We start from the raw sequence: 13,887 nt of genomic DNA, 5'->3' as shown, positions 1-13,887 counted from the left end.
TAGAAGGTACTAGCCCCAAAACTAAGACAGATCACGGGCAGAGGCGAAACAGGACAGTCGGTCCTCCCTCTGGGAACTTTTGAACAATTTATATCATTTTAATTCCACTGAACTCGGTTTATTACATTTGTAATGTACGGTAGAAAGGTCGAGTAATATGGACTCAATCTCAGCAGTTTAAGATACTTTAGTTTATTTATTTCTAACTAAAGAGTAACGGTTGACTTCGATACAAAAAGTGAGTTCGAATGATTAATTCGGTAATGAACTTCGTCGATAATCTTGACAGTGAACTAATGAACTAAGAATGAGCTCCTGAGTCCAGTGTGTTCTCGGTTTTATTGGAAACCGTAGCACACTTGCCTCGATTCGTATTACAAAACGGATTCGTGTTGTAATACGATGCTGACTCCTAAATTCTTCATAACTGCATTATTTCAATAATATTTGTTACAATATCTGGGACACAACATCCCTCTCGGCCAGAGAAGAAAATTCATATTTTTTGAATTCTTTCGCCACTGGCTGCACAATNATTCGGTAATGAACTTCGTCGATAATCTTGACAGTGAACTAATGAACTAAGAATGAGCTCCTGAGTCCAGTGTGTTCTCGGTTTTATTGGAAACCGTAGCACACTTGCCTCGATTCGTATTACAAAACGGATTCGTGTTGTAATACGATGCTGACTCCTAAATTCTTCATAACTGCATTATTTCAATAATATTTGTTACAATATCTGGGACACAACATCCCTCTCGGCCAGAGAAGAAAATTCATATTTTTTGAATTCTTTCGCCACTGGCTGCACAATAACATTCAATACAATAATATACAATAATATATACATTTTACTAGGGGAAATCCCAAATCCAATACAAGTCGAAGACAAGATATTTTTCTCCTGCCAACACTGAGCCGACATTGGTACCAAGGTAGTCAAGGTCACCTCTATCAGGTCGGCGTGACCTTTCTCAACATATAGCCTCGGAATCCAAAAACTCCTAGATCAAGCCTTCACCTATTATTTTTGATTTTTCTTTCCTACGGTCGGAGCGTTGCTTCGGGCCCCTCTGTCCATTCTCTAAGCGCTGAGCGCGTTCATCGACACCAGCAGCAGAGTAGTAGTACTGTGATGACGACAATTAATGCTGTCGCACTAGAGAGCATTGATGCTGGATGCTGGAAGAATTCTGGAATACCATAGAACGTCGTATTCGCATTTAGACGTTCTTTTTCTCATCCCAGTTCTGCTTGTAGTCCTTGCAACTCCTTGACGTTCCGTAGTACACTACGGAGATGGACATCTTTAAAATTCAGTTGTCCCTTCTTCAGGTAGTTGCTCGTGCTCTCATCCAGGGTTAGGTTCATCTTTGGATGGACGTGTAAGTCGAGACGTACTCCTGACGATTTTCGCCCTCTAATAGTGAAATCTGTGGCAACAACTTCGCACTGGCTGTCAATTTGGAGAATCCCAGTTTCCTCCAGGGTACTCCTATCCTCCTCCTAACCACATCTGACGCTGATCTCCTCAGGTCGTGGCGATGCATATAGCCATGCATTTTCCGAGCTCATGTGAATGATTACCAGACGTACATGTGTACCTCGCATGGGCTGTATGGCGGTATCGCTTACGTCGGCAAGATTTCCGTGCAGACATACTGTCCGTTAAGCCTCTTACAATTTTCCAATTGTTGTGACGTCATTGGAATGAACTGCTGTGTCGGCCCGTGGATGACCAACAATTCATTCTCCGGTTCAATGTACGAGTAATAACCTTGTACTGTTTCCACCGGCAGACCATGTGGTTTGTAGACGCTGTAAATTTGGGAATTTACTAGCGGTATCTCCACCAACGTCATGATTTTTATGTCAAACGTATGTATGCTGACGGTAGAAATTCTTTCCAGTGAATGCATGTTGGCGATCCGTATTTCGGTGGGAAAGCTAAAGGCCGTTGGTAATTTGGCTTTCTTTAGGATCTCCACGAAATGTTCCTCCGAGAGGACTCCTGTCCCCAGAATTCATTATTCGTCTTCTGTTAGATTCTTCGTCATCACTCCGTCGAGAATTGCCGAAATGACCATGAAATGTTCATCCATGTCGTCGCGAACGAGAGTTGTGTTGAATCTATACTCCATGCGTTCTGACAACTGTTTCGTTGCATTCAGAAGAATTTCTTCATTCCGTTGAACAGTCTCTTCTGAGTGCTGCAGTTGGAAGAGTGTCGAATTGATGACTTCAATTTGATTTTTAGTTGCGTCATATGCATTTCCTTGCTGTCCTTCGAGTCGGTTTAGGCGCTCGTGGATTTCTTTCGCATCTGAGCCATCCATTGTGCCGAATCCGTCAATTAAGCCTCGACGACCTCTCTCGGGTTGACCAACTCCAAGAATTCCCTGGATTGTTTTCCTAATTTCTGTATGGTCACTGATCCGCTCTTGTAGAATCATGCGGAAATTGTCACCTGATTTTCTAGCTTTAGTGAACAAGAGCTGTGTCAGCTCATAATGGTTTTCCAGCTGATATGCTCTTTGTAGCCAGGGCTTCACATCTATTGTCGCTGCTACGGTCCATACGTGATTGCTCAAAAACAATCTACCAATTAATTCAAAATGTAGACCTGGAGTGTGGACAAATTTATCAGCAGTATGTCCCTCCCCCTTCTTGAGTAGGATCATGCTTCCTAGCATGATTATCACAAGTAAAGTTTTCAGGAATCTGTAATTTCCTGTTTTTTTCTCTAATTGAGCCGTCTGCATTCCCTCAAAACCCTTGGATGGGTCTAGTTGTTCATCGTCAGATACGTACGTGATCAAACCGATGAATGTTCTCAATCGGTTGACGTGCACTCTCACCTCCTTGTTTTTCTTGCCGGATAGTGTAGTTGACATCTGAATTTTTCTGCGTAATTTCATAGGGTCCAAGCCATGGCTGCGTCAGTTTTTTTGACCTTCCACGTCGCACAACCTCATTTTTTAACAAAACTTTGTCGCCGACGCAGGAATCTCTTTCCTCTGCCTTCTTGTCGTACTGCTTCTTCGCTGTCTCCTTCGAGGCATTCAATTTTTCCCTCGAAACTTGGTGAGATGCGCGAAGTCTCTCCCGTAATTCTTGTGCGTAGTCATCATATGAATAAGTGGGTCGCGGCGGTTGTTTCACTGAGGTTGGCAAATCGGCACATCTCCCGTACAGTAACTCAAATGGTATTCGTTTCGTGGCGGTATGCGGGGTTGTATTATATGAAAACGCCGCATAGGGTAGCCATCGATCCCAATCTGCTTGATCTTCATCTATGAAACTGCGCAAATATTCTGCCAGTGTGCGATGAGACCTCTCATGAGCACCATTTGTTTGGGGATGATGAGCCGTTGTTTGGATCTTCTTTATTTTAAGAAGACGGCAGACATCTTTGAAAATTTCGCTTATGAAATTTTTGTCCTGATCTGTCAGTAATTTTAACGGCGTTCCATGCTCGCAAATGATTTTCTCAGCGAATGCTTTTGCCACGGTATTCGCCTCTTGATCGGGAATTGGAATAGCTTTGCTAAATTTCGTCAAAGCATCCTGGAATATTAGTATATATTTATTCCCGTCATCAGTTATTGGTAATGGATCAACAATGTCCATTGCGCATTGCTTAAATGCCATCTCTGGAGCTTCTCCAATCTGCATAGGTACTTTTGTCGTTTTCCCCAATTTATTCAACTGGCATTTCTTACAGTTTGCAACATACTTCTCGATGTCGTCCTTCATTCCTTTCCATTTATATTTCAGCTTGACTCTCTCGTGCATTTGTTGTCCGCCAGGGTGTCCCCCAAAAGGTGTATCATGATATTCTCTCAAAATCGTTGGGATATCCTCGCATTCTGGGGCGATTCTCTCATCAGTTATTTCCAAATTATCTTTCCCAATATCATCACCTTCGGCATCCACCCTTCTCTGCTGCGCACGGGTTACAATACTGATTCGACTCAAAGCGTCAGCATTTGTGTTCAACTTCCCAGGCTTGTGTACGACTTCATAATCGTACTCCTCCAATTTAATTCTCCAGTGCATCAGACGTGACCCCGGATCTCTGACGTTGAAAATCCATTGCAGAGGTCGATGATCCGTCACGATGATAAATCTTCGGCCATACAAATAGGGTTTGAAATGTTTCACAGTCCAAACGATAGCAAGAAGTTCTTTCTCTGTCGTGGAATAATTGATTTCAGCTTTATTCAGCGTTCTGCTCGCGTAAGCGATGGGCAAATCGCTCCCAATATCTCCCTGTGACAAAACAGCGCCTAATGCCTTGTTCGGAGCATCCGTTGTCAACAAAAATGGTTTCTTGAAATCTCGATACTGCAATATTGGTGCTGTAATGAGCTTTTCCTTCAAGCTCTCGAATGGGACGTCTTCTTTCTCTCCCCATACCCAAGTTACGCCTTTTTTCAACAGATCCGTGAGAGGTTTGGCGATCTTCAAACTCTCGAATAAATTTTCTGTAGTCACCCGCCAGTCCCAGGAAAGACATCACTTCCTTCGTCGTCCAAGGTACCGGAAAATTCTTTACTGTTTCTATTTTTGTGGGATCAGCCTTGACTCCCGCCTCCATAATTACAGGTCCCAGGTAAACGACTTCTTTCCTCAAAAAGTTACATTTGTCGGGCTGTAATCTTAAGTTAGCTTTCCCCAATCGCTCCAAAACCTCCCGTAGACGGTCATTATGCTTTTCCAGATTTACTCCAAGNCTTTCCATTTATATTTCAGCTTGACTCTCTCGTGCATTTGTTGTCCGCCAGGGTGTCCCCCAAAAGGTGTATCATGATATTCTCTCAAAATCGTTGGGATATCCTCGCATTCTGGGGCGATTCTCTCATCAGTTATTTCCAAATTATCTTTCCCAATATCATCACCTTCGGCATCCACCCTTCTCTGCTGCGCACGGGTTACAATACTGATTCGACTCAAAGCGTCAGCATTTGTGTTCAACTTCCCAGGCTTGTGTACGACTTCATAATCGTACTCCTCCAATTTAATTCTCCAGTGCATCAGACGTGACCCCGGATCTCTGACGTTGAAAATCCATTGCAGAGGTCGATGATCCGTCACGATGATAAATCTTCGGCCATACAAATAGGGTTTGAAATGTTTCACAGTCCAAACGATAGCAAGAAGTTCTTTCTCTGTCGTGGAATAATTGATTTCAGCTTTATTCAGCGTTCTGCTCGCGTAAGCGATGGGCAAATCGCTCCCAATATCTCCCTGTGACAAAACAGCGCCTAATGCCTTGTTCGGAGCATCCGTTGTCAACAAAAATGGTTTCTTGAAATCTCGATACTGCAATATTGGTGCTGTAATGAGCTTTTCCTTCAAGCTCTCGAATGCGACGTCTTCTCTCTCCCCATACCCAAGTTACGCCTTTTTTCAACAGATCCGTGAGAGGTTTGGCGATCTTCAAACTCTCGAATAAATTTTCTGTAGTCACCCGCCAGTCCCAGGAAAGACATCACTTCCTTCGTCGTCCAAGGTACCGGAAAATTCTTTACTGTTTCTATTTTTGTGGGATCAGCCTTGACTCCCGCCTCCATAATTACAGGTCCCAGGTAAACGACTTCTTTCCTCAAAAAGTTACATTTGTCGGGCTGTAATCTTAAGTTAGCTTTCCCCAATCGCTCCAAAACCTCCCGTAGACGGTCATTATGCTTTTCCAGATTTACTCCAAGAATCACGATATCGTCGAGGTAGACAAAGCACCTGATCCCTTGAATCCCCGCCAAGACTGAATTTATCAGTCTCTGAAACATTGCTGGACCTTCTTTCACCCCGAAGGGCAATCGGTTAAACTCATAATGCCCAAATAGCGTTGAAAAAGCTGTCTTGCACTTGTCCTCCTCCTTTACTGCAATCTGATGGAACCCTGAGGCCAGATCCAGTGTGGTGAAATACTTTGTGTTCCCCAATTGATCCAGTATATCGCAGATATTCGGTAGTGGGAATAAGTCGCCAAATGTTACGTCATTCAATTTACGAAAGTCAACGACTACTCGCAACTTGACCTTGCCTGACGCATCGGACTTCTTGGGAACAACGAGTAATGGCGCGTTCCACTGGCTGTTACTTGGACGAACTACANCGATGATAAATCTTCGGCCATACAAATAGGGTTTGAAATGTTTCACAGTCCAAACGATAGCAAGAAGTTCTTTCTCTGTCGTGGAATAATTGATTTCAGCTTTATTCAGCGTTCTGCTCGCGTAAGCGATGGGCAAATCGCTCCCAATATCTCCCTGTGACAAAACAGCGCCTAATGCCTTGTTCGGAGCATCCGTTGTCAACAAAAATGGTTTCTTGAAATCTCGATACTGCAATATTGGTGCTGTAATGAGCTTTTCCTTCAAGCTCTCGAATGCGACGTCTTCTCTCTCCCCATACCCAAGTTACGCCTTTTTTCAACAGATCCGTGAGAGGTTTGGCGATCTTCAAACTCTCGAATAAATTTTCTGTAGTCACCCGCCAGTCCCAGGAAAGACATCACTTCCTTCGTCGTCCAAGGTACCGGAAAATTCTTTACTGTTTCTATTTTTGTGGGATCAGCCTTGACTCCCGCCTCCATAATTACATGTCCCAGGTAAACGACTTCTTTCCTCAAAAAGTTACATTTGTCGGGCTGTAATCTTAAGTTAGCTTTCCCCAATCGCTCCAAAACCTCCCGTAGACGGTCATTATGCTTTTCCAGATTTACTCCAAGAATCACGATATCGTCGAGGTAGACAAAGCACCTGATCCCTTGAATCCCCGCCAAGACTGAATTTATCAGTCTCTGAAACATTGCTGGACCTTCTTTCACCCCGAAGGGCAATCGGTTAAACTCATAATGCCCAAATAGCGTTGAAAAAGCTGTCTTGCACTTGTCCTCCTCCTTTACTGCAATCTGATGGAACCCTGAGGCCAGATCCAGTGTGGTGAAATACTTTGTGTTCCCCAATTGATCCAGTATATCGCAGATATTCGGTAGTGGGAATAAGTCGCCAAATGTTACGTCATTCAATTTACGAAAGTCAACGACTACTCGCAACTTGACCTTGCCTGACGCATCGGACTTCTTGGGAACAACGAGTAATGGCGCGTTCCACTGGCTGTTACTTGGACGAACTACACCATTTTTCAGCATCTCCTTTACTTGACGGTCCACCTCCTCTTTCTGGGACTGTGGCAACCGATGTGGTCGCACATTGACAGGTTTGGCCCCTGGAACAATAGGAATGGAATGGTCCAAGTGGTTGGTGACTCCTGGAGGATCCCCTGGAAGTTGTACAATGTTGTTGTATTCCTCCAGTATTTCCAGAAGACTGTCTCGTTCTTCTTGATTGAGGTGAGAAATGCTCAGATTCCCATGAAGTAGTTTTATGCGGTCTTGTTTTGTCTTATTTCCTCCTTCTCTGTACATCAGCATTACTTCCTCGGCCGTGCATAATTCCTCAAGTTTCACGACTGGCACATTCAAAAATAGGTCATCGTCAGTGGTGTTTAAGACGCATACGACTGCTCGACCATCACGTGTTTTTGTGAGGCATCCACCCAGAAAAACGCCAGGTTGCAATTGTTTTTTACGCACAATTCCATTCTTCGTGCTCGAAGTTGTAACCCAAGCCAAAATTTCCGTTCTGGCCTTCACCATAATTGGTCTCTCAGGTCGGAAAAGTTGTAAACGCGTGCCATTTACTGTGACGCATCTCCCAGGTTGTACCGATGTAGACAAATCTCGAGATTGGAAGAAATCTTCTCCAAGAATTCCTCCGAAGCATGGAAACTCATCAGGCACAACGTGAAACACGTGTCCCAACTCCTCCTTGCCTATCTTCAAATAAATTTCCACTTTCCCAAGTGTCCCGACATCTTGGTTTGGAATTCCTCGCAGTATCCTCCCCTCGGCCTGAACCTTCACATCCTCCTGCAATTCTCCAGTCTTTATCACCGATATGGCCGCTCCAGAGTCCGCTAGGAACATCGTAGGCTGTTTAAGCTAATCCGTCGACAAAATAAGATGATTCCTAGTCTTTGATGGCTCAGCAGATGTAATTTTATGCCTTCTGAGAGGCGAATCATCCAAAACAGTGGTCTCCTGCTGATTCTAGTGACCCTCAGCTTCAGATATTTGCATAATCGCAACTTGGATTGCCCCCATTGGCAATGCGTTTCCGTTCGATGAGCTCTTGTTTTTGTTATGATTCTTCCTCGCGCTACTGTCAGCATTTTTATCGACCTATTTTGAAGCATCGTTCCTCTCCTTCACCTGCAATCCTGCGTTGTCAGGAATTCCACATTGTTTCTTTAATTTATAACATGAAGTAATTTCATGCCCTGGAGTGTGGCAAAATTTGCACATCACCCCGTAGGCGTTGATACTGCGTCGTTCTGGAACTGGTAAAATCGACTTCCGCTGCATTTTGCAGTCCCTTGCCTGATGCCCTGCTTGACCACAAGCAAAACACCCCGTCCCCAAGGATTGTCGCCCTGCGGACTGACGATTCCCTCCCTGAGAACGCCTGGAACCACCGGAACTTCCTCCAGAACCCGCGGAGCTCTTTGAGAATCCATGGAACTCTGGCATAGTTCTCTCCAGCTCAACTGCTCCCAGACAAGCTTCATGCAACGTCTTGTAGTTATTTGCTCGGACCAAGATCTGAATTTGGCCGCGCAGACCCTGCTCGAAATTAGCTTTTGCTAAGGCTAATAAAGCCTTCCTTGCTCCAATTTTCTGTCCTCCGTCCAATTCGTCGGCAAGCAAATTTTGTATGCCCTCAATTCAATCAAGAGTCACCCGCTCAGCTCTGGCCACAAATTTGCTGAAGTCCTCATCATTTCGTTGTTGCAAGTTATTGAATTACGCGTATAATCCAACGAGCCATTTCGTTTTGCCGAATAGGGCTTATAATTCAACCTTTAGTTCGCCAAAATTCTGTATTGTTTTATGCTTCAACTGTACAAATGCTTTGCCAGTCAATTTGTTTTTCAAAATTGTTTTGAGGAGTGTTGAACGTAGCTCAGGTTGTAATGAATACTTTGCGCCTTCACACGACCCCAAAAAAGGTATTAACTCATCGGCACTCTTGCCGGTGTATGGATGAATTAAATGTAGAGCGCCCTTCAGGTCAATGAGCCCCCTCTGACTTTGATCACCACCAGGATTGTAACGTGACATTTTCGTATGGGGGTTAAAAATGCCTATTACCTTCGCCCTTCTTCCCCTTTATCTGGTTAAACTCAAAGATGCAAAAATCTATGGGCGCCAGGTAATTTTTAGCCGGAATTACCAAACCGGATGAATCTACAAAACCAATTCTAATTGATTCCAAAACCTCAAAAATCTACTCAAAAAAGGGAGAAAACTAGATTTCTGGGGAAAGGTAACTCGGTCCTTGGTNCATTGTTTCTTTAATTTATAACATGAAGTAATTTCATGCCCTGGAGTGTGGCAAAATTTGCACATCACCCCGTAGGCGTTGATACTGCGTCGTTCTGGAACTGGTAAAATCGACTTCCGCTGCATTTTGCAGTCCCTTGCCTGATGCCCTGCTTGACCACAAGCAAAACACCCCGTCCCCAAGGATTGTCGCCCTGCGGACTGACGATTCCCTCCCTGAGAACGCCTGGAACCACCGGAACTTCCTCCAGAACCCGCGGAGCTCTTTGAGAATCCATGGAACTCTGGCATAGTTCTCTCCAGCTCAACTGCTCCCAGACAAGCTTCATGCAACGTCTTGTAGTTATTTGCTCGGACCAAGATCTGAATTTGGCCGCGCAGACCCTGCTCGAAATTAGCTTTTGCTAAGGCTAATAAAGCCTTCCTTGCTCCAATTTTCTGTCCTCCGTCCAATTCGTCGGCAAGCAAATTTTGTATGCCCTCAATTCAATCAAGAGTCACCCGCTCAGCTCTGGCCACAAATTTGCTGAAGTCCTCATCATTTCGTTGTTGCAAGTTATTGAATTACGCGTATAATCCAACGAGCCATTTCGTTTTGCCGAATAGGGCTTATAATTCAACCTTTAGTTCGCCAAAATTCTGTATTGTTTTATGCTTCAACTGTACAAATGCTTTGCCAGTCAATTTGTTTTTCAAAATTGTTTTGAGGAGTGTTGAACGTAGCTCAGGTTGTAATGAATACTTTGCGCCTTCACACGACCCCAAAAAAGGTATTAACTCATCGGCACTCTTGCCGGTGTATGGATGAATTAAATGTAGAGCGCCCTTCAGGTCAATGAGCCCCCTCTGACTTTGATCACCACCAGGATTGTAACGTGACATTTTCGTATGGGGGTTAAAAATGCCTATTACCTTCGCCCTTCTTCCCCTTTATCTGGTTAAACTCAAAGATGCAAAAATCTATGGGCGCCAGGTAATTTTTAGCCGGAATTACCAAACCGGATGAATCTACAAAACCAATTCTAATTGATTCCAAAACCTCAAAAATCTACTCAAAAAAGGGAGAAAACTAGATTTCTGGGGAAAGGTAACTCGGTCCTTGGTTCGCTCAGTGTGCTAGGTTGTGGAGAGAGGGGTAGATTTCAGGTGGAGACGGGTATTGGGTGGCCAAAACTCCAAAAAAGGAAAAGAAATCGACATCTTCCTTACGTGTTTCACTATTGAAAGTTGAAAAATTATTAATTTACATGATTTTATCTTCGCATTGATCTCACCAAAAAAAAGGTATAACAATAACTAATTAAATAGCAATAATGGGAAAAAAACTTAAATCGGAAATAATCATTTGAATTCTCGACTCGTTGTTTGAAGATGGCGGCGTGAGGTGGGCATGAGCCCAACGGGAAGAGAAAAATTCCTAATTTCGGGGTAAAAGAGGAAGTAATAATTGAAAGAAGTGGTTAAGGAGCGGCTATTATTGATAGTGATAGTAAAAATGAAATGTTTCCCCGAAAAATCATGAGAAGTGGAGAGATAGAAGAGGAAAAAGTGGCAATTGGATAAGCAAGGTTAGGTTGAACAGCATGACCACGAGGCAAAAGCGACACAGAACAGAGAGTCGAACAACGCAACAGAAACATATAGAAAGATAATANTTGTTTTTCAAAATTGTTTTGAGGAGTGTTGAACGTAGCTCAGGTTGTAATGAATACTTTGCGCCTTCACACGACCCCAAAAAAGGTATTAACTCATCGGCACTCTTGCCGGTGTATGGATGAATTAAATGTAGAGCGCCCTTCAGGTCAATGAGCCCCCTCTGACTTTGATCACCACCAGGATTGTAACGTGACATTTTCGTATGGGGGTTAAAAATGCCTATTACCTTCGCCCTTCTTCCCCTTTATCTGGTTAAACTCAAAGATGCAAAAATCTATGGGCGCCAGGTAATTTTTAGCCGGAATTACCAAACCGGATGAATCTACAAAACCAATTCTAATTGATTCCAAAACCTCAAAAATCTACTCAAAAAAGGGAGAAAACTAGATTTCTGGGGAAAGGTAACTCGGTCCTTGGTTCGCTCAGTGTGCTAGGTTGTGGAGAGAGGGGTAGATTTCAGGTGGAGACGGGTATTGGGTGGCCAAAACTCCAAAAAAGGAAAAGAAATCGACATCTTCCTTACGTGTTTCACTATTGAAAGTTGAAAAATTATTAATTTACATGATTTTATCTTCGCATTGATCTCACCAAAAAAAAGGTATAACAATAACTAATTAAATAGCAATAATGGGAAAAAAACTTAAATCGGAAATAATCATTTGAATTCTCGACTCGTTGTTTGAAGATGGCGGCGTGAGGTGGGCATGAGCCCAACGGGAAGAGAAAAATTCCTAATTTCGGGGTAAAAGAGGAAGTAATAATTGAAAGAAGTGGTTAAGGAGCGGCTATTATTGATAGTGATAGTAAAAATGAAATGTTTTCCCGAAAAATCATGAGAAGTGGAGAGATAGAAGAGGAAAAAGTGGCAATTGGATAAGCAAGGTTAGGTTGAACAGCATGACCATGAGGCAAAAGCGACACAGAACAGAGAGTCGAACAACGCAACAGAAACATATAGAAAGATAATCCAATAGAAGCGCAAGTCATCGGAGAGAAATAACGAGGGATGAAAGACGGAGGCAGAAGATATAAGGCAGAGTGTGAATTACAGAAAATTATCAACAATAAGTGACAGTTGATGGAAGGAAGACCAAGCGTAGTGGCTAGGAAATGGACACATAGAGAGGCGGCATTGCGAAGGCAGTGGGAGAAGGATGCGGATATGAAAGAGGGACAGAAATGGAATAGAGGCTGAACACGCATACACAGAGGCTACGACCAGAAAGAAGAATTCGCCTCCACTATAAATGAAGAGGAAAGTGAGAGCTAGAGGAAGTGGTGGCTGTGATGGATAGTTCTGCCACGAGAATAAATGCAAATTTTTGAAGAATTTGGCAGTTATAAAAGCATTACTGGCGACAACTTTTGGTCAGTGAGGGAGGCTTGGAAACAGCGAGCGGAGTAGCGTGGAAGGGGCTAAAGAGAAGCAAAGGCACGAGAGTGACGTCGGAAGACATGGGCGATGCAGAGGGAGCCGAATCAGTGGCAGGATGGGACATCGGAAACGGACACGTTTGCAACATTTGTCATTGTTGCCAATTCGCGAAAATTTTCTTAAATTTCGTCGCGATGTCTTAAAAATATTTCTTAATATACATTATTCATTTATTAAGTGCTTTCTTACTCGCGAATCGTGGGGAGGGGAGTGACGATGGCATAGGTCCGCACTGTTTTCTGGCAATATCTGTTTGTCTTATATATTAGGTGTTCTGTATGTTGGCTGCATTTAGGTTAATACCTAAAGCAATTTTTGGTATTTTGTATTTATCTATTCATGTTATTATTGTGTTGAGGAGAGGCCTGTGTAGGTGTAAAACAGTCATTGTAGCACCAATGAAATAAAATTCTATTCTATTCATTTGAATTCTCTTATATAATATAAATATAATATTTGGTCGATTAACTCAAACACCAGTGAGGTCATCAAATTCCTCATAGTACAATGTACAATGTATAATGTATAGGAAAAATTATCGATTAATCCCGAAATACTCGAGAATGTCGAAAATTGGGGGAACGGTGCGCGAATCCCCGTGAGAGTGAGAGAGAGAAAAATCTAAACCCAGCGATATACGTGGAGCGTATTGCGGGAACCTAAAACTCCTTAAAACTAAACTCGCCGTAGCGGAAATTCGGTAGAGTAAATTTTCAAAAATCCAAAGCCAATTTGCTCGGAAAAGTCTAGCAAAGCCCATGAAACGAAAATCATAATTTTGGGAGCATTGGGAGCCACTCCAGATTGAGGTATCTCCGGAGGGAAATTTAAACGGGGAAACGCTTGCGGTAAGCGATAGCCATCACTTGTAGGCGCATTAGGGGGCTACCGTAAGGGGAAAACTCCATGCAATTTATGCGTAGGAAAAATAGGGATACTACTCGCCATAGGAGCGAGAGAGAAGGAAATGACCCACGTCGAAAATCGCCCGATTTCGACTGGGAAAAGACGACGACATTTTACTGCCACACAGATCCACTCGCCGAACTCGTAGATGATCCCAAGAAATTGGGATAAACCGGAAGGGAAGAACTCGGTACCGACCCGATTTTGGGTGGAATATCCGATCCAAAAATCGGAAGGACCCGTGGGTAAATAGCCGGGATAAGGGATAATGCCAATTTTGAACCGACAAATGTGAATAACGGGGGGGTGATCAACCACTACACGTGGCTGAGGGCCACGCGAGGGATACCGCCATGACGGGGAAAACGACGCCATTCAAAAATGGCTCGAAGGTAGGGGGAAAAGTACCAAAAAACTCACTGTTTTTCGGTTTTTGAGGGTCCTCTCAAGAGAGAGAGAGAGAGAGAGAGAGAGAGAG

This window comes from Diachasma alloeum, unplaced genomic scaffold (assembly GCF_001412515.2).
Source record: "Diachasma alloeum isolate Michigan unplaced genomic scaffold, Dall2.0 Dall_scaffold_00567, whole genome shotgun sequence".
In the NCBI taxonomy this organism is placed as follows: Eukaryota; Metazoa; Arthropoda; class Insecta; order Hymenoptera; family Braconidae; genus Diachasma; species Diachasma alloeum.
This window is presented reverse-complemented; position numbering follows the sequence as displayed.